Genomic DNA, 22322 nt, shown 5'->3' on the forward strand with positions numbered 1-22322 from the left:
ACTACATAACCTGCATAAAAAAACATAAATCAACACAAAAACCATAACAAAACATAAACAACATAAAAATCTGCAACCGCATAAATTATCATAAATTATCATAAATTAACATAAATTAACATAAATTATAGTAATTTCAATGAAAGCAAAATGACCTAAATAACACCACATAAAGTCACATAAGCAACATAAAACTACATAAACTGCATAAAAATACATAAAGCAACACAAAATAACATAAAGCAACACAAACAACATAAAAATCTGAAACCACATAAATTATCATAAATTTACATAAATTAACATACATTAACATAAATTAACATAAATTGTAGGAAGTTTAATGAAAGCCAAAGGACCAACATAACACCACATAAAGCAAAATAAAACAACATTAGCAACATAAAACTACATAACCTGCATAAAAAAAACATAAATCAACACAAAAACCATAACAAAACATAAACAACATAAAAATCTGCAACCGCATAAATTATCATAAATTAACATAAATTAACATAAAGTAACATAAATTATAGTAATTTCAATGAAAGCAAAATGACCTAAATAACACCACATAAAGTCACATAAGCAACATAAAACTACATAAACTGCATAAAAATACATAAAGCAACACAAAATAACATAAAGCAACACAAACAACATAAAAATCTGAAACCACATAAATTATCATAAATTTACGTAAATTAACATAATTAACATAAATTAACAAAAATTGTAGGAAGTTTAATGAAAGCAAAAGGACCAACATAACACCACATAAAGCAAAATAAAACAACATTAGCAACATAAAAATACATAACCTGCATAAAAAAAACATAAATCAACACAAAAACCATAACACAACATAAACAACATAAAAATCTGCAACCGAATAAATTATCACAAATTATCATAAATTAACATAAATTAACATAAATTAACAAAAATTAACATAAATTATAGTAATTTCAATTAAAGCAAAATGACCTAAATAACACCACATAAAGTCACATAAGCAACATAAAACTACGTAAACTGCATAAAAATACATGAAGCAACACAAAATAACATAAAGCAACACAAACAACATAAAAATCTGAAACCGCATTAATTATCACAAATTTACATAATTTTACATAAATTTACATAAATGTACATACATTAACATAGATTAACATAGATTGTAGTAGTTTTCTGAAAGCAAAAGGACCTAAATAACACCACATAAAGCCACATGAGCAACATAAAACTACATAAACTGCATAAAAACACATGAAGCTACACAAAATAACATAAAGCAACACAAACAACATAAAAATCGGAAACCGCATAGATTATCATAAATTAACATAATTAACACAAATTAACTTACATTAACATAAATTGTAGTAATTTTTCTGAAAGCAAAAGGACCAACATAACACCACATAAAGCAACATAAGCAACATAAACAACCTAAAACTACATAAACTGCATAAAAAAACTTGAAGCAACACAAAATAACATAAAGCAACCCAAACAACATAAAAATCTGAAACCGCATAAATTATCATAAATGAACATATATTATCATAAATTAACATACATAATAGTAACTTCAATGAAAGCAAAATGACCAAAATAACACCACAGAAAGCAACATAAAACAACATTAGCAACATAAAAATACATAACCTGCATAAAAAACATAAAGCAACACAAAGGCCCTTATTCAGATATTATCGCAGTACAAATTTGTTCTCAAAATAGGCAAAACCATATGCACTGCATGTGGGGCAGATGAGTTTGAAGAAACTCAGGAGACCGAGGTGTGCTCCCTACCACCAGTGCTGTGCCTAAACATGTGCAAAGGGGGCCGTGCTATCGAATGGGCTTATCTCCCGAAGGAGACGGGCCCCGTTTTTCCCTTAACCCCTCTCAACCATAAGGCCGAAGAGGGGAAAATAGGGAACGGTGGGTCCTCTTCACCGAAGCTTAGAGAGAACCTCTTTCCTCAACCCCCGGAAGGGTTAGGACGGTGGGTCCTCCGCACCCGAAGGTTTGGAGAGACCCTCAGTGGACTTCCTTCCACCTTGCGGCTCAGGGTCGGCCTCGGGGGGGACCGCAGCTCTCCCCAAAAGGCGAGAGCTTTGGCACGTTGGGGAAATGGAAGGCCCGTAAGGGTCGACCACACAACCCAAAAAAACGTAACAAACTACAGAAAACAGAAAACGTGAAAAGTGCATGAACGTGAGAAGAAGAGAAATAAATAATAAAGAGGACCCCAGCCAGAGGGCCGGGGTGGGGGTGTGAAAAATTGTCCTACCCCATCCAAAATGACGAGGTAAGGACGTGAAGCACTAACCTAGAGGGAAGTGCGCATTGCTAGTGCCATACTAGTGCATGGTGATTTTGGGATCACCCGTGCATGTTCGGCACCCCCGAGTTTCCCAGGGGGCACAGTGCAGCCTCGGACTCCAAGCAGCCGACCGATCAGCGTCCGACCAAGTCTTTCTCTGCTCCCATCATAGGGCACTTTCCAGCCCCTGGCATGGGAATGGGTACTCCACTGGGCTTTTCGAAAGACTCCCTTAGGGGCTGCACCCCCCTCAGAAGAGCAATCTAGTCAGTCTCAGTGTTTCTCCGATCCCAAGCTGGGCCTTTCGCGGTCTCCCCATCAGAGGCTACGAACCTCTAGAACAGGAGCCATCTACTCAGTCCCAGCCTTTCTCCGCTCCTTGGGAATGGATACTAGACTGAGCCTTTCGCTGGCTCATCCTTCCGGGGCTACGAACCCCGTCAAGAGAGTCAAACTACTAGGCTTAGTGTTTCTCCCCCCTCTTACCAGTGGATTTAAGGAAACAACACCTCCTACCAAAGGCAGAGGTGAAGGTACTCAGCCAGACTTTTCACCACTCCCAGGCAAAAAAGAGGGGTCCCACACCCTCTGCCCATCAGAGCAGCTACTCAGTCCAGCCTTTCTCTATTCTCTGCCAGAGGCCAGTCCATACCCACTGATTAGAACAGATACTACACTTGATCTTAGCCAAAAGGCTGAGATAACATGTGCAGAGAGAGTTACATTTGGGTGGGGTGTGTTGAAACTGAAATCTAAATTGCAGTGTAAACATAATGCAGCCAGTATTTATCCTGCACAGAAACAAAATAACTCACACAAATCTAACTCTCTCTTTACAAGTTACATCTGCCCCACCTGCTGTGCACATGGTTTTTCCCATTTTGAGAACAAATTTGTACTGTGATCAGATCTGAATAAGGGCCAAAAAAACATACAGTAACACAAACAACATAAAAATATGAAACCGCATAAATTATAATAAATTATCATAAATTGTCATAAATTAACATAAATGAACATACATTAACATAAATTAACATAAATTAACATAAATTGTAGTAAGTTTAATGAAAGCAAAAGTACCAACATAACACCACATAAAGCAACATAAAACAACATTAGTAACATAAAACTACATAACCTGCATAAAAAACATAAAGCAACACAAAAACCATAACACAACATAAACCACATAAAAATATGCAAACGCATAAATTATCATAAATTATCATAAATTATCATAAATTAACATAAATTAAAGTAATTTCAATGAAAGCAAAATGACCTAAATAACACCACATAAAGTCACATAAGCAACATAAAACTACATAAACTGCATAAAAATATATAAAGCAACACAAAATAACATAAAGCAACACAAACAACATACAAATCTGAAACCACATACATTATCATAAATTTACATAAATTAACATACATTAACATAAATTAACAGAAATTGTAGGAAGTTTAATGAAAGCAAAAGGACCAACATAACACCACATAAAGCAAAATAAAACAACATTAGCAACATAAAACTACATAACCTGCATAAAAAAACATAAAGCAACACAAAGGCCCTTATTCGGATATTATCGCAGTACAAATTTGTTCTCAAAATAGGCAAAACCATATGCACTGCATGTGGAGCAGATGAGTTTGAAGAAACTCAGGAGCCCGAGGTGTGCTCCCTACCACCAGTGCTGTGCCTAAACACGTGCATAGTAATTTCAATGAAAGCAAAATGACCTTAATAACACCACATAAAGTCACATAAGCAACATAAAACTACATAAACTGCATAAAAATACATGAAGCAACACAAAATAACATAAAGCAACACAAACAACATAAAAATCTGAAACCGCATAAATTAGCATAAATTTACATAAATTAACATACATTAACATAAATTAACAGAAATTGTAGGAAGTTTAATGAAAGCAAAAGGACCAACATAACACCACATAAAGCAAAATAAAACATTAGCAACATAAAACTACATAACCTGCATAAAAAAACATAAATCAACACAAAAACCATAACAAAACATAAACAACATAAAAATCTGCAACCGCATAAATTATCATAAATTATCATAAATTAACATAAATTAACATAAATTATAGTAATTTCAATGAAAGCAAAATGACCTAAATAACACCACATAAAGTCACATAAGCAACATAAAACTACATAAACTGCATAAAAATACATAAAGCAACACAAAATAACATAAAGCAACACAAACAACATAAAAATCTGAAACCACATAAATTATCATAAATTTACATAAATTAACATACATTAACATAAATTAACATAAATTGTAGGAAGTTTAATGAAAGCCAAAGGACCAACATAACACCACATAAAGCAAAATAAAACAACATTAGCAAGATAAAACTACATAACCTGCATAAAAAAACATAAATCAACACAAAAACCATAACAAAACATAAACAACATAAAAATCTGCAACCGCATGAATTATCATAAATTATCATAAATTAACATAAATTAACATAAATTATAGTAATTTCAATGAAAGCAAAATGACCTAAATAACACCACATAAAGTCACATAAGCAACATTAAACTACGTAAACTGTATAAAAATACATGAAGCAACACAAAATAACATAAAGCAACACAAACAACATAAAAATCTGAAACCACATAAATTATCATACATTATCATAAATTTTCATAAATTAACATAAATTAACATAAAGTAACATAAATTATAGTAATTTCAATGAAAGCAAAATGACCTAAATAACACCACATAAAGTCACATAAGCAACATAAAACTACATAAACTGCATAAAAATACATAAAGCAACACAAAATAACATAAAGCAACACAAACAACATAAAAATCTGAAACCACATAAATTATCATAAATTTACGTAAATTAACATAATTAACATAAATTAACAAAAATTGTAGGAAGTTTAATGAAAGCAAAAGGACCAACATAACACCACATAAAGCAAAATAAAACAACATTAGCAACATAAAACTACATAACCTGCATAAAAAAACATAAATCAACACAAAAACCATAACACAACATAAACAACATAAAAATCTGCAACCGAATAAATTATCACAAATTATCATAAATTAACATAAATTAACATAAATTAACATAAATTATAGTAATTTTAATTAAAGCAAAATGACCTAAATAACACCACATAAAGTCATATAAGCAACATAAAACTATGTAAACTGCATAAAAATACATGAAGCAACACAAAATAACATAAAGCAACACAAACAACATAAAAATCTAAAACCGCATTAATTATCACAAATTTACATAATTTTACATAAATTTACATAAATTTACATAAATTTACATACATTAACATAGATTAACATAGATTAACATAGATTGTAGTAGTTTTCTGAAAGCAAAAGGACCTAAATAACACCACATAAAGCCACATGAGCAACATAAAACTACATAAACTGCATAAAAACACATGAAGCTACACAAAATAACATAAAGCAACACAAACAACATAAAAATCGGAAACCGCATAGATGATCATAAATTTACATAAATTAACACAAATTAACACACATTAACATAAATTGTAGTAATTTTTCTGAAAGCAAAAGGACCAACATAACACCATATAAAGCAACATAAGCAACATAAACAACCTAAAACTACATAAACTGCATAAAAAAACTTGAAGCAACACAAAATAACATAAAGCAACCCAAACAACATAAAAATCTGAAACCGCATAAATTATCATAAATTAACATATATTATCATAAATTAACATACATAATAGTAACTTCAATGAAAGCAAAATGACCAAAATAACACCACAGAAAGCAACATAAAACAACATTAGCAACATAAAAATACATAACCTGCATAAAAAACATAAAGCAACACAAAGGCCCTTATTCAGATATTATCGCAGTACAAATTTGTTCTCAAAATAGGCAAAACCATATGCACTGCATGTGGGGCAGATGAGTTTGAAGAAACTCAGGAGACCGAGGTGTGCTCCCTACCACCAGTGCTGTGCCTAAACATGTGCAAAGGGGGCCGTGCTATCGAATGGGCTTATCTCCCGAAGGAGACGGGCCCCGTTTTTCCCTTAACCCCTCTCAACCATAAGGCCGAAGAGGGGAAAATAGGGAACGGTGGGTCCTCTTTACCGAAGCTTAGAGAGAACCTCTTTCCTCAACCCCCGGAAGGGTTAGGACGGTGGGTCCTCCGCACCCGAAGGTTTGGAGAGACCCTCAGTGGACTTCCTTCCACCTTGCGGCTCAGGGTCGGCCTCGGGGGGACCGCAGCTCTCCCCAAAAGGCGAGAGCTTTGGCACGTTGGGGAAATGGAAGGCCCGTAAGGGTCGACCACACAACCCAAAAAAACGTAACAAACTACAGAAAACAGAAAACGTGAAAAGTGCATGAACGTGAGAAGAAGAGAAATAAATAATAAAGAGGACCCCAGCCAGAGGGCCGGGGTGGGGGTGTGAAAAATTGTCCTACCCCATCCAAAATGACGAGGTAAGGACGTGAAGCACTAACCTAGAGGGAAGTGCGCAGTGCTAGTGCCATACTAGTGCATGGTGATTTTGGGATCACCCGTGCATGTTCGGCACCCCCGAGTTTCCCAGGGGGCACAGTGCAGCCTCGGACTCCAAGCAGCCGACCGATCAGCGTCCGACCAAGTCTTTCTCTGCTCCCATCATAGGGCACTTTCCAGCCCCTGGCATGGGAATGGGTACTCCACTGGGCTTTTCGAAAGACTCCCTTAGGGGCTGCACCCCCCTCAGAAGAGCAATCTAGTCAGTCTCAGTGTTTCTCCGATCCCAAGCTGGGCCTTTCGCGGTCTCCCCATCAGAGGCTACGAACCTCTAGAACAGGAGCCATCTACTCAGTCCCAGCCTTTCTCCGCTCCTTGGGAATGGATACTAGACTGAGCCTTTCGCTGGCTCATCCTTCCGGGGCTACGAACCCCGTCAAGAGAGTCAAACTACTAGGCTTAGTGTTTCTCCCCCCTCTTACCAGTGGATTTAAGGAAAACAACACCTCCTACCAAAGGCAGAGGTGAAGGTACTCAGCCAGACTTTTCACCACTCCCAGGCAAAAAAGAGGGGTCCCACACCCTCCGCCCATCAGAGCAGCTACTCAGTCCAGCCTTTCTCTATTCTCTGCCAGAGGCCAGTCCATACCCACTGATTAGAACAGATACTACACTTGATCTTAGCCAAAAGGCTGAGATAACATGTGCAGAGAGAGTTACATTTGGGTGGGGTGTGTTGAAACTGAAATCTAAATTGCAGTGTAAACATAATGCAGCCAGTATTTATCCTGCACAGAAACAAAATAACTCACACAAATCTAACTCTCTCTTTACAAGTTACATCTGCCCCACCTGCTGTGCACATGGTTTTTCCCATTTTGAGAACAAATTTGTACTGTGATCAGATCTGAATAAGGGCCAAAAAAACATACAGTAACACAAACAACATAAAAATATGAAACCGCATAAATTATAATAAATTATCATAAATTGTCATAAATTAACATAAATGAACATGCATTAACATAAATTAACATAAATTAACATAAATTGTAGTAAGTTTAATGAAAGCAAAAGGACCAACATAACACCACATAAAGCAACATAAAACAACATTAGTAACATAAAACTACATAACCTGCATAAAAAACATAAAGCAACACAAAAACCATAACACAACATAAACCACATAAAAATATGCAACCGCATAAATTATCATAAATTATCATAAATTATCATAAATTAACATAAATTATAGTAATTTCAATGAAAGCAAAATGACCTAAATAACACCACATAAAGTCACATAAGCAACATAAAACTACATAAACTGCATAAAAATATATAAAGCAACACAAAATAACATAAAGCAACACAAACAACATAAAAATCTGAAACCACATACATTATCATAAATTTACATAAATTAACATACATTAACATAAATTAACATAAATTGTAGGAAGTTTAATGAAAGCCAAAGGACCAACATAACACAACATAAAGCAAAATAAAACAACATTAGCAACATAAAACTACATAACCTGCATAAAAAAAACATAAATCAACACAAAAACCATAACAAAACATAAACAACATAAAAATCTGCAACCGCATAAATTATCATAAATTATCATAAATTAACATAAATTAACATAAATTATAGTAATTTCAATGAAAGCAAAATGACCTAAATAACACCACATAAAGTCACATAAGCAACATAAAACTACATAAACTGCATACAAATACATAAAGCAACACAAAATAACATAAAGCAACACAAACAACATAAAAATCTGAAACCACATAAATTATCATAAATTTACATAAATTAACATACATTAACATAAATTAACATAAATTGTAGGAAGTTTAATGAAAGCCAAAGGACCAACATAACACCACATAAAGCAAAATAAAACAACATTAGCAACATAAAACTACATAACCTGCATAAAAAAACATAAATCAACACAAAAACCATAACAAAACATAAACAACATAAAAATCTGCAACCGCATGAATTATCATAAATTATCATAAATTAACATAAATTAACATAAATTATAGTAATTTCAATGAAAGCAAAATGACCTAAATAACACCACATAAAGTCACATAAGCAACATAAAACTACGTAAACTGTATAAAAATACATGAAGCAACACAAAATAACATAAAGCAACACAAACAACATAAAAATCTGAAACCACATAAATTATCATAAATTATCATACATTATCATAAATTTTCATAAATTAACATAAATTAACATAAAGTAACATAAATTATAGTAATTTCAATGAAAGCAAAATGACCTAAATAACACCACATAAAGTCACATAAGCAACATAAAACTACATAAACTGCATAAAAATACATAAAGCAACACAAAATAACATAAAGCAACACAAACAACATAAAAATCTGAAACCACATAAATTATCATAAATTTACGTAAATTAACATAATTAACATAAATTAACAAAAATTGTAGGAAGTTTAATGAAAGCAAAAGGACCAACATAACACCACATAAAGCAAAATAAAACAACATTAGCAACATAAAACTACATAACCTGCATAAAAAAAACATAAATCAACACAAAAACCATAACACAACATAAACAACATAAAAATCTGCAACCGAATAAATTATCACAAATTATCATAAAGTAACATAAATTAACATAAATTAACATAAATTAACATAAATTAACATAAATTATAGTAATTTCAATGAAAGCAAAATGACCTAAATAACACCACATAAAGTCACATAAGCAACATAAAACTACATAAACTGCATAAAAATACATAAAGCAACACAAAATAACATAAAGCAACACAAACAACATAAAAATCTGAAACCACATAAATTATCATAAATTTACGTAAATTAACATACATTAACATAAATTAACAAAAATTGTAGGAAGTTTAATGAAAGCAAAAGGACCAACATAACACCACATAAAGCAAAATAAAACAACATTAGCAACATAAAACTACATAACCTGCATAAAAAACATAAATCAACACAAAAACCATAACACAACATAAACAACATAAAAATCTGCAACCGAATAAATTATCACAAATTATCATAAATTAACATAAATTAACATAAATTAACATAAATTATAGTAATTTCAATTAAAGCAAAATGACCTAAATAACACCACATAAAGTCACATAAGCAACATAAAACTACGTAAACTGCATAAAAATACATGAAGCAACACAAAATAACATAAAGCAACACAAACAACATAAAAATCTGAAACCGCATTAATTATCACAAATTTACATAATTTTACATAAATTTACATAAATGTACATACATTAACATAGATTAACATAGATTGTAGTAGTTTTCTGAAAGCAAAAGGACCTAAATAACACCACATAAAGCCACATAAGCAACATAAAACTACATAAACTGCATAAAAACACATGAAGCTACACAAAATAACATAAAGCAACACAAACAACATAAAAATCGGAAACCGCATAGATTATCATAAATTAACATAATTAACACAAATTAACTTACATTAACATAAATTGTAGTAATTTTTCTGAAAGCAAAAGGACCAACATAACACCACATAAAGCAACATAAGCAACATAAACAACCTAAAACTACATAAACTGCATAAAAAAACTTGAAGCAACACAAAATAACATAAAGCAACCCAAACAACATAAAAATCTGAAACCGCATAAATTATCATAAATGAACATATATTATCATAAATTAACATACATAATAGTAACTTCAATAAAAGCAAAATGACCAAAATAACACCACAGAAAGCAACATAAAACAACATTAGCAACATAAAAATACATAACCTGCATAAAAAACATAAAGCAACACAAAGGCCCTTATTCAGATATTATCGCAGTACAAATTTGTTCTCAAAATAGGCAAAACCATATGCACTGCATGTGGGGCAGATGAGTTTGAAGAAACTCAGGAGACCGAGGTGTGCTCCCTACCACCAGTGCTGTGCCTAAACATGTGCAAAGGGGGCCGTGCTATCGAATGGGCTTATCTCCCGAAGGAGACGGGCCCCGTTTTTCCCTTAACCCCTCTCAACCATAAGGCCGAAGAGGGGAAAATAGGGAACGGTGGGTCCTCTTCACCGAAGCTTAGAGAGAACCTCTTTCCTCAACCCCCGGAAGGGTAAGGACGGTGGGTCCTCCGCACCCGAAGGTTTGGAGAGACCCTCAGTGGACTTCCTTCCACCTTGCGGCTCAGGGTCGGCCTCGGGGGGGACCGCAGCTCTCCCCAAAAGGCGAGAGCTTTGGCACGTTGGGGAAATGGAAGGCCCGTAAGGGTCGACCACACAACCCAAAAAAAGTAACAAACTACAGAAAACAGAAAACGTGAAAAGTGCATGAACGTGAGAAGAAGAGAAATAAATAATAAAGAGGACCCCAGCCAGAGGGCTGGGGTGGGGGTGTGAAAAATTGTCCTACCCCATCCAAAATGACGAGGTAAGGACGTGAAGCACTAACCTAGAGGGAAGTGCGCAGTGCTAGTGCCATACTAGTGCATGGTGATTTTGGGATCACCCGTGCATGTTCGGCACCCCCGAGTTTCCCAGGGGGCACAGTGCAGCCTCGGACTCCAAGCAGCCGACCGATCAGCGTCCGACCAAGTCTTTCTCTGCTCCCATCATAGGGCACTTTCCAGCCCCTGGCATGGGAATGGGTACTCCACTGGGCTTTTCGAAAGACTCCCTTAGGGGCTGCACCCCCCTCAGAAGAGCAATCTACTCAGTCTCAGTGTTTCTCCGATCCCAAGCTGGGCCTTTCGCGGTCTCCCCATCAGAGGCTATAAACCTCTAGAACAGGAGCCATCTACTCAGTCCCAGCCTTTCTCCGCTCCTTGGGAATGGATACTAGACTGAGCCTTTCGCTGGCTCATCCTTCCGGGGCTACGAACCCCGTCAAGAGAGTCAAACTACTAGGCTTAGCGTTTCTCCCCCCTCTTACCAGTGGATTTAAGGAAACAACACCTCCTACCAAAGGCAGAGGTGAAGGTACTCAGCCAGACTTTTCACCACTCCCAGGCAAAAAAGAGGGGTCCCACACCCTCCGCCCATCAGAGCAGCTACTCAGTCCAGCCTTTCTCTATTCTCTGCCAGAGGCCAGTCCATACCCACTGATTAGAACAGATACTACACTTGATCTTAGCCAAAAGGCTGAGATAACATGTGCAGAGAGAGTTACATTTGGGTGGGGTGTGTTGAAACTGAAATCTAAATTGCAGTGTAAACATAATGCAGCCAGTATTTATCCTGCACAGAAACAAAATAACTCACACAAATCTAACTCTCTCTTTACAAGTTACATCTGCCCCACCTGCTGTGCACATGGTTTTTCCCATTTTGAGAACAAATTTGTACTGTGATCAGATCTGAATAAGGGCCAAAAAAACATACAGTAACACAAACAACATAAAAATCTGAAACCGCATAAATTATAATAAATTATCATAAATTGTCATAAATTAACATAAATGAACATACATTAACATAAATTAACATAAATTAACATAAATTGTAGTAAGTTTAATGAAAGCAAAAGGACCAACATAACACCACATAAAGCAACATAAAACAACATTAGTAACATAAAACTACATAACCTGCATAAAAAACATAAAGCAACACAAAAACCATAACACAACATAAACCACATAAAAATATGCAACCGCATAAATTATCATAAATTATCATAAATTATCATAAATTAACATAAATTAACATAAATTATAGTAATTTCAATGAAAGCCAAATGACCTAAATAACACCACATAAAGTCACATAAGCAACATAAAACTACATAAACTGCATAAAAATACATAAAGCAACACAAAATAACATAAAGCAACACAAACAACATAAAAATCTGAAACCACATAAATTATCATAAATTTACGTAAATTAACATAATTAACATAAATTAACAAAAATTGTAGGAAGTTTAATGAAAGCAAAAGGACCAACATAACACCACATAAAGCAAAATAAAACAACATTAGCAACATAAAACTACATAACCTGCATAAAAAAACATAAATCAACACAAAAACCATAACACAACATAAACAACATAAAAATCTGCAACCGAATAAATTATCACAAATTATCATAAATTAACATAAATTAACATAAATTAACATAAACTATAGTAATTTCAATGAAAGCCAAATGACCTAAATAACACCACATAAAGTCACATAAGCAACATAAAACTACATAAACTGCATAAAAATACATAAAGCAACACAAAATAACATAAAGCAACACAAACAACATAAAAATCTGAAACCACATAAATTATCATAAATTTACGTAAATTAACATACATTAACATAAATTAACAAAAATTGTAGGAAGTTTAATGAAAGCAAAAGGACCAACATAACACCACATAAAGCAAACTAAAACAACATTAGCAACATAAAACTACATAACCTGCATAAAAAAACCTAAAGCAACACAAAGGCCCTTATTCGGATATTATCGCAGTACAAATTTGTTCTCAAAATAGGCAAAACCATATGCACTGCATGTGGGGCAGATGAGTTTGAAGAAACTCAGGAGCCCGAGGTGTGCTCCCTACCACCAGTGCTGTGCCTAAACACGTGCATAGTAATTTCAATGAAAGCAAAATGACCTTAATAACACCACATAAAGTCACATAAGCAACATAAAACTACATAAACTGCATACAAATACATGAAGCAACACAAAATAACATAAAGCAACACAAACAACATAAAAATCTGAAACCGCATAAATTAGCATAAATTTACATAAATTAACATACATTAACATAAATTAACAGAAATTGTAGGAAGTTTAATGAAAGCAAAAGGACCAACATAACACCACATAAAGCAAAATAAAACAACATTAGCAACATAAAACTACATAACCTGCATAAAAAAACATAAATCAACACAAAAACCATAACAAAACATAAACAACATAAAAATCTGCAACCGCATAAATTATCATAAATTATCATAAATTAACATAAATGAACATAAATTATAGTAATTTCAATGAAAGCAAAATGACCTAAATAACACCACATAAAGTCACATAAGCAACATACTGTAAAACTACATAAACTGCATAAAAATACATAAAGCAACACAAAATAACATAAAGCAACACAAACAACATAAAAATCTGAAACCACATAAATTATCATACATTTACATAAATTAACATACATTAACATAAATTAACATAAATTGTAGGAAGTTTAATGAAAGCCAAAGGACCAACATAACACCACATAAAGCAAAATAAAACAACATTAGCAACATAAAACTACATAACCTGCATAAAAAAAACATAAATCAACACAAAAACCATAACAAAACATAAACAACATAAAAATCTGCAACCGCATAAATTATCATAAATTATCATAAATTAACATAAATTAACATAAATTATAGTAATTTCAATGAAAGCAAAATGACCTAAATAACACCACATAAAGTCACATAAGCAACATAAAACTACATAAACTGCATAAAAATACATAAAGCAACACAAAATAACATAAAGCAACACAAACAACATAAAAATCTGAAACCACATAAATTATCATAAATTATCATACATTATCATAAATTTTCATAAATTAACATAAATTAACATAAAGTAACATAAATTATAGTAATTTCAATGAAAGCAAAATGACCTAAATAACACCACATAAAGTCACATAAGCAACATAAAACTACATAAACTGCATAAAAATACATAAAGCAACACAAAATAACATAAAGCAACACAAACAACATAAAAATCTGAAACCACATAAATTATCATAAATTTACGTAAATTAACATAATTAACATAAATTAACAAAAATTGTAGGAAGTTTAATGAAAGCAAAAGGACCAACATAACACCACATAAAGCAAAATAAAACAACATTAGCAACATAAAACTACATAACCTGCATAAAAAAAACATAAATCAACACAAAAACCATAACACAACATAAACAACATAAAAATCTGCAACCGAATAAATTATCACAAATTATCATAAATTAACATAAATTAACATAAATTAACATAAATTATAGTAATTTCAATTAAAGCAAAATGACCTAAATAACACCACATAAAGTCACATAAGCAACATAAAATTACGTAAACTGCATAAAAATACATGAAGCAACACAAAATAACATAAAGCAACACAAACAACATAAAAATCTGAAACCGCATTAATTATCACAAATTTACATAATTTTACATAAATTTACATAAATGTACATACATTAACATAGATTAACATAGATTGTAGTAGTTTTCTGAAAGCAAAAGGACCTAAATAACACCACATAAAGCCACATAAGCAACATAAAACTACATAAACTGCATAAAAACACATGAAGCTACACAAAATAACATAAAGCAACACAAACAACATAAAAATCGGAAACCGCATAGATTATCATAAATTAACATAATTAACACAAATTAACTTACATTAACATAAATTGTAGTAATTTTTCTGAAAGCAAAAGGACCAACATAACACCACATAAAGCAACATAAGCAACATAAACAACCTAAAACTACATAAACTGCATAAAAAAACTTGAAGCAACACAAAATAACATAAAGCAACCCAAACAACATAAAAATCTGAAACCGCATAAATTATCATAAATGAACATATATTATCATAAATTAACATACATAATAGTAACTTCAATGAAAGCAAAATGACCAAAATAACACCACAGAAAGCAACATAAAACAACATTAGCAACATAAAAATACATAACCTGCATAAAAAACATAAAGCAACACAAAGGCCCTTATTCAGATATTATCGCAGTACAAATTTGTTCTCAAAATAGGCAAAACCATATGCACTGCATGTGGGGCAGATGAGTTTGAAGAAACTCAGGAGACCGAGGTGTGCTCCCTACCACCAGTGCTGTGCCTAAACATGTGCAAAGGGGGCCGTGCTATCGAATGGGCTTATCTCCCGAAGGAGACGGGCCCCGTTTTTCCCTTAACCCCTCTCAACCATAAGGCCGAAGAGGGGAAAATAGGGAACGGTGGGTCCTCTTCACCGAAGCTTAGAGAGAACCTCTTTCCTCAACCCCCGGAAGGGTAAGGACGGTGGGTCCTCCGCACCCGAAGGTTTGGAGAGACCCTCAGTGGACTTCCTTCCACCTTGCGGCTCAGGGTCGGCCTCGGGGGGGACCGCAGCTCTCCCCAAAAGGCGAGAGCTTTGGCACGTTGGGGAAATGGAAGGCCTGTAAGGGTCGACCACACAACCCAAAAAAAGTAACAAACTACAGAAAACAGAAAACGTGAAAAGTGCATGAACGTGAGAAGAAGAGAAATAAATAATAAAGAGGACCCCAGCCAGAGGGCTGGGGTGGGGGTGTGAAAAATTGTCCTACCCCATCCAAAATGACGAGGTAAGGACGTGAAGCACTAACCTAGAGGGAAGTGCGCAGTGCTAGTGCCATACTAGTGCATGGTGATTTTGGGATCACCCGTGCATGTTCGGCACCCCCGAGTTTCCCAGGGGGCACAGTGCAGCCTCGGACTCCAAGCAGCCGACCGATCAGCGTCCGACCAAGTCTTTCTCTGCTCCCATCATAGGGCACTTTCCAGCCCCTGGCATGGGAATGGGTACTCCACTGGGCTTTTCGAAAGACTCCCTTAGGGGCTGCACCCCCCTCAGAAGAGCAATCTACTCAGTCTCAGTGTTTCTCCGATCCCAAGCTGGGCCTTTCGCGGTCTCCCCATCAGAGGCTATAAACCTCTAGAACAGGAGCCATCTACTCAGTCCCAGCCTTTCTCCGCTCCTTGGGAATGGATACTAGACTGAGCCTTTCGCTGGCTCATCCTTCCGGGGCTACGAACCCCGTCAAGAGAGTCAAACTACTAGGCTTAGCGTTTCTCCCCCCTCTTACCAGTGGATTTAAGGAAACAACACCTCCTACCAAAGGCAGAGGTGAAGGTACTCAGCCAGACTTTTCACCACTCCCAGGCAAAAAAGAGGGGTCCCACACCCTCCGCCCATCAGAGCAGCTACTCAGTCCAGCCTTTCTCTATTCTCTGCCAGAGGCCAGTCCATACCCACTGATTAGAACAGATACTACACTTGATCTTAGCCAAAAGGCTGAGATAACATGTGCAGAGAGAGTTACATTTGGGTGGGGTGTGTTGAAACTGAAATCTAAATTGCAGTGTAAACATAATGCAGCCAGTATTTATCCTGCACAGAAACAAAATAACTCACACAAATCTAACTCTCTCTTTACAAGTTACATCTGCCCCACCTGCTGTGCACATGGTTTTTCCCATTTTGAGAAAAAATTTGTACTGTGATCAGATCTGAATAAGGGCCAAAAAAACATACAGTAACACAAACAACATAAAAATCTGAAACCGCATAAATTATAATAAATTATCATAAATTGTCATAAATTAACATAAATGAACATACATTAACATAAATTAACATAAATTAACATAAATTGTAGTAAGTTTAATGAAAGCAAAAGGACCAACATAACACCACATAAAGCAACATAAAACAACATTAGTAACATAAAACTACATAACCTGCATAAAAAACATAAAGCAACACAAAAACCATAACACAACATAAACCACATAAAAATATGCAACCGCATAAATTATCATAAATTATCATAAATTAACATAAATTAACATAAATTATAGTAATTTCAATGAAAGCCAAATGACCTAAATAACACCACATAAAGTCACATAAGCAACATAAAACTACATAAACTGCATAAAAATACATAAAGCAACACAAAATAACATAAAGCAACACAAACAACATAAAAATCTGAAACCACATAAATTATCATAAATTTACGTAAATTAACATAATTAACATAAATTAACAAAAATTGTAGGAAGTTTAATGAAAGCAAAAGGACCAACATAACACCACATAAAGCAAAATAAAACAACATTAGCAACATAAAACTACATAACCTGCATAAAAAAACATAAATCAACACAAAAACCATAACACAACATAAACAACATAAAAATCTGCAACCGAATAAATTATCACAAATTATCATAAATTAACATAAATTAACATAAATTAACATAAACTATAGTAATTTCAATGAAAGCCAAATGACCTAAATAACACCACATAAAGTCACATAAGCAACATAAAACTACATAAACTGCATAAAAATACATAAAGCAACACAAAATAACATAAAGCAACACAAACAACATAAAAATCTGAAACCACATAAATTATCATAAATTTACGTAAATTAACATACATTAACATAAATTAACAAAAATTGTAGGAAGTTTAATGAAAGCAAAAGGACCAACATAACACCACATAAAGCAAACTAAAACAACATTAGCAACATAAAACTACATAACCTGCATAAAAAAACCTAAAGCAACACAAAGGCCCTTATTCGGATATTATCGCAGTACAAATTTGTTCTCAAAATAGGCAAAACCATATGCACTGCATGTGGGGCAGATGAGTTTGAAGAAACTCAGGAGCCCGAGGTGTGCTCCCTACCACCAGTGCTGTGCCTAAACACGTGCATAGTAATTTCAATGAAAGCAAAATGACCTTAATAACACCACATAAAGTCACATAAGCAACATAAAACTACATAAACTGCATACAAATACATGAAGCAACACAAAATAACATAAAGCAACACAAACAACATAAAAATCTGAAACCGCATAAATTAGCATAAATTTACATAAATTAACATACATTAACATAAATTAACAGAAATTGTAGGAAGTTTAATGAAAGCAAAAGGACCAACATAACACCACATAAAGCAAAATAAAACAACATTAGCAACATAAAACTACATAACCTGCATAAAAAAACATAAATCAACACAAAAACCATAACAAAACATAAACAACATAAAAATCTGCAACCGCATAAATTATCATAAATTATCATAAATTAACATAAATGAACATAAATTATAGTAATTTCAATGAAAGCAAAATGACCTAAATAACACCACATAAAGTCACATAAGCAACATACTGTAAAACTACATAAACTGCATAAAAATACATAAAGCAACACAAAATAACATAAAGCAACACAAACAACATAAAAATCTGAAACCACATAAATTATCATACATTTACATAAATTAACATACATTAACATAAATTAACATAAATTGTAGGAAGTTTAATGAAAGCCAAAGGAACCTAGAGGGAACCTAGAGGGAACCTAGAGGGAAGTGCGCAGTGCTAGTGCCATACTAGTGCATGGTGATTTTGGGATCACCCGTGCATGTTCGGCACCCCCGAGTTTCCCAGGGGGCACAGTGCAGCCTCGGACTTCAAGCAGCCGACCGATCAGCGTCCGACCAAGTCTTTCTCTGCTCCCATCATAGGGCACTTTCCAGCCCCTGGCATGGGAATGGGTACTCCACTGGGCTTTTCGAAAGACTCCCTTAGGGGCTGCACCCCCCTCAGAAGAGCAATCTACTCAGTCTCAGTGTTTCTCCGATCCCAAGCTGGGCCTTTCGCGGTCTCCCCATCAGAGGCTATAAACCTCTAGAACAGGAGCCATCTACTCAGTCCCAGCCTTTCTCCGCTCCTTGGGAATGGATACTAGACTGAGCCTTTCGCTGGCTCATCCTTCCGGGGCTACGAACCCCGTCAAGAGAGTCAAACTACTAGGCTTAGCGTTTCTCCCCCCTCTTACCAGTGGATTTAAGGAAACAACACCTCCTACCAAAGGCAGCGGTGAAGGTACTCAGCCAGACTTTTCACCACTCCCAGGCAAAAAAGAGGGGTCCCACACCCTCCGCCCATCAGAGCAGCTACTCAGTCCAGCCTTTCTCTATTCTCTGCCAGAGGCCAGTCCATACCCACTGATTAGAACAGATACTACACTTGATCTTAGCCAAAAGGCTGAGATAACATGTGCAGAGAGAGTTACATTTGGGTGGGGTGTGTTGAAACTGAAATCTAAATTGCAGTGTAAACATAATGCAGCCAGTATTTATCCTGCACAGAAACAAAATAACTCACACAAATCTAACTCTCTCTTTACAAGTTACATCTGCCCCACCTGCTGTGCACATGGTTTTTCCCATTTTGAGAACAAATTTGTACTGTGATCAGATCTGAATAAGGGCCAAAAAAACATACAGTAACACAAACAACATAAAAATCTGAAACCGCATAAATTATAATAAATTATCATAAATTGTCATAAATTAACATAAATGAACATACATTAACATAAATTAACATAAATTAACATAAATTGTAGTAAGTTTAATGAAAGCAAAAGGACCAACATAACACCACATAAAGCAACATAAAACAACATTAGTAACATAAAACTACATAACCTGCATAAAAAACATAAAGCAACACAAAAACCATAACACAACATAAACCACATAAAAATATGCAACCGCATAAATTATCATAAATTATCATAAATTAACATAAATTAACATAAATTATAGTAATTTCAATGAAAGCCAAATGACCTAAATAACACCACATAAAGTCACATAAGCAACATAAAACTACATAAACTGCATAAAAATACATAAAGCAACACAAAATAACATAAAGCAACACAAACAACATAAAAATCTGAAACCACATAAATTATCATAAATTTACGTAAATTAACATAATTAACATAAATTAACAAAAATTGTAGGAAGTTTAATGAAAGCAAAAGGACCAACATAACACCACATAAAGCAAAATAAAACAACATTAGCAACATAAAACTACATAACCTGCATAAAAAAACATAAATCAACACAAAAACCATAACACAACATAAACAACATAAAAATCTGCAACCGAATAAATTATCACAAATTATCATAAATTAACATAAATTAACATAAATTAACATAAACTATAGTAATTTCAATGAAAGCCAAATGACCTAAATAACACCACATAAAGTCACATAAGCAACATAAAACTACATAAACTGCATAAAAATACATAAAGCAACACAAAATAACATAAAGCAACACAAACAACATAAAAATCTGAAACCACATAAATTATCATAAATTTACGTAAATTAACATACATTAACATAAATTAACAAAAATTGTAGGAAGTTTAATGAAAGCAAAAGGACCAACATAACACCACATAAAGCAAACTAAAACAACATTAGCAACATAAAACTACATAACCTGCATAAAAAAACCTAAAGCAACACAAAGGCCCTTATTCGGATATTATCGCAGTACAAATTTGTTCTCAAAATAGGCAAAACCATATGCACTGCATGTGGGGCAGATGAGTTTGAAGAAACTCAGGAGCCCGAGGTGTGCTCCCTACCACCAGTGCTGTGCCTAAACACGTGCATAGTAATTTCAATGAAAGCAAAATGACCTTAATAACACCACATAAAGTCACATAAGCAACATAAAACTACATAAACTGCATACAAATACATGAAGCAACACAAAATAACATAAAGCAACACAAACAACATAAAAATCTGAAACCGCATAAATTAGCATAAATTTACATAAATTAACATACATTAACATAAATTAACAGAAATTGTAGGAAGTTTAATGAAAGCAAAAGGACCAACATAACACCACATAAAGCAAAATAAAACAACATTAGCAACATAAAACTACATAACCTGCATAAAAAAACATAAATCAACACAAAAACCATAACAAAACATAAACAACATAAAAATCTGCAACCGCATAAATTATCATAAATTATCATAAATTAACATAAATGAACATAAATTATAGTAATTTCAATGAAAGCAAAATGACCTAAATAACACCACATAAAGTCACATAAGCAACATACTGTAAAACTACATAAACTGCATAAAAATACATAAAGCAACACAAAATAACATAAAGCAACACAAACAACATAAAAATCTGAAACCACATAAATTATCATACATTTACATAAATTAACATACATTAACATAAATTAACATAAATTGTAGGAAGTTTAATGAAAGCCAAAGGACCAACATAACACCACATAAAGCAAAATAAAACAACATTAGCAACATAAAACTACATAACCTGCATAAAAAAAACATAAATCAACACAAAAACCATAACAAAACATAAACAACATAAAAATCTGCAACCGCATAAATTATCATAAATTATCATAAATTAACATAAATTAACATAAATTATAGTAATTTCAATGAAAGCAAAATGACCTAAATAACACCACATAAAGTCACATAAGCAACATAAAACTACATAAACTGCATAAAAATACATAAAGCAACACAAAATAACATAAAGCAACACAAACAACATAAAAATCTGAAACCACATAA

General features: G+C 33.7%; 5 pseudogenes; all 5 read right to left on the bottom strand.

Moving 5' to 3' along the window:
• Positions 1 to 2912: 2912 nt before the first annotated feature.
• On the bottom strand, positions 2913 to 3048 carry LOC146006117 (U2 spliceosomal RNA; annotated as a pseudogene).
• A 4426-nt stretch (positions 3049 to 7474) lies between these two features.
• Positions 7475 to 7610, bottom strand: LOC146006132 (U2 spliceosomal RNA; annotated as a pseudogene).
• A 4391-nt stretch (positions 7611 to 12001) lies between these two features.
• Positions 12002 to 12137, bottom strand: LOC146006133 (U2 spliceosomal RNA; annotated as a pseudogene).
• Positions 12138 to 16987: 4850 nt separating this feature from the next.
• On the bottom strand, positions 16988 to 17123 carry LOC146006134 (U2 spliceosomal RNA; annotated as a pseudogene).
• A 2592-nt stretch (positions 17124 to 19715) lies between these two features.
• Positions 19716 to 19921, bottom strand: LOC146006126 (U2 spliceosomal RNA; annotated as a pseudogene).
• Between the last annotated feature and the right edge of the window lie 2401 nt (positions 19922 to 22322).

The sequence above is a fragment of the Crinia signifera genome, chromosome 5, assembly GCF_055691185.1.
Source record: "Crinia signifera chromosome 5, ASM5569118v1, whole genome shotgun sequence".
NCBI lineage: Eukaryota > Metazoa > Chordata > Amphibia > Anura > Myobatrachidae > Crinia > Crinia signifera.